Source organism: Seriola lalandi, unplaced genomic scaffold, assembly GCF_002814215.2.
Source record: "Seriola lalandi dorsalis isolate HSWRI2012SDOR001 ecotype SW California unplaced genomic scaffold, Sedor1 jcf7180002054836, whole genome shotgun sequence".
In the NCBI taxonomy this organism is placed as follows: domain Eukaryota; kingdom Metazoa; phylum Chordata; class Actinopteri; order Carangiformes; family Carangidae; genus Seriola; species Seriola lalandi.
Window position 1 is genome coordinate 49,815 of NW_019525389.1, and position 1,139 is coordinate 50,953.

General features: G+C 39.0%; 1 protein-coding gene across 5 annotated transcripts in view; it reads left to right on the forward strand.

Annotated features, from left to right (window-relative positions):
* Window positions 1–1,139, forward strand: part of LOC111670138 (uncharacterized) — a 13,362-nt gene that overhangs the window by 7,315 nt on the left and 4,908 nt on the right. The window lies entirely within an intron of this gene.

The following is a 1,139-nucleotide window of genomic DNA, read 5'->3' on the forward strand; positions in this document are numbered from 1 at the left end:
CCCTTCTCTCTTCCACTGTAACAGCCTCAGTCTGTTAATATCTGCAGCTGATGAATCACGTTATTCTGGTCTAAGTTTAAGGAGGCGTTCAGTGATGCGAGTCTAAACTCCATCACTGACCAGTGGGACTTGAAACAAATGCAGACGGAGCTCGTGTCCACCTACACAAACCACCAGGAGCCAGAAACCTCAGCAGCCGGCAGCAAGAAAGTGTTGAGTCAACAACCTGATCGACCCACACACATAGATCTGCATTATAAATAATCTTGTGCCTGAGGAAGAAGAAACTTTCTTCTTCTTCTTCTTGCCCTTTTTCTTAGAACCAAGAGAAACAATCGTGTTCTACAGTTTTCTGACTCTGTGTCGTAATTCCAGCTTTTAACTTTCTGTGATTTAAGAATAATTAGCTTAGTTTGACCAGTCGCTGTTATGGAGCTCTCACTCTTTTCACATGATCTTCCTCTGCAGATAATGATGATTTCTCTCTTCCATGTCTTAAAACTGGGATTAAATTTAATTCTTGACCTTTATTAAAAATCTGAAACTGTCATAAAATGTCATGAAACGTAAACAGCGATTGTGTAAAAACTATAACGGCTGGGAAAATACAGATGTTAAAAAAAGCATCAAGTCTTGTGAGTCTTGTTTAAAGTTTCAACCATGTTTCTACGTTAAAGTTTGACGAAGCTGAGTGGCTCCAAAGACGGGTGGGTTTGGTCATTTTCCATTCATTTTCTATAGGATGTTTTTCGCCATTTACATCACCATGGTAACTTGAAACGCTACCAAAAGTCACAGCACATCATTCCCGATCGAACCACACGTTTTGATGTATAATTTGTCTGGGTTTTCTCAAAACTGTCGCACTAGTTACAAACTGAAAGCAGTATGATGGATTCTCACCAAAAAGTCCATTTAGTAGTTTTTCTGGAGCTTTCATTCGTACCAGAAAATGTCAAAAACTGCATCTAAAGCATCTCAGCTTTTAGAAGAAGTCCTCAAAGTATTCAGAAGAATGAAGAACCTCATGTAATACGATAAAAAGCTCCAGAAGAGCTGCTAAATATATGCCCTTGGGAGTAAAAACCATTCATCTGTGTTCTCGGTTGGTGTCTTCATTTCTTATTGTCAAAGAAATC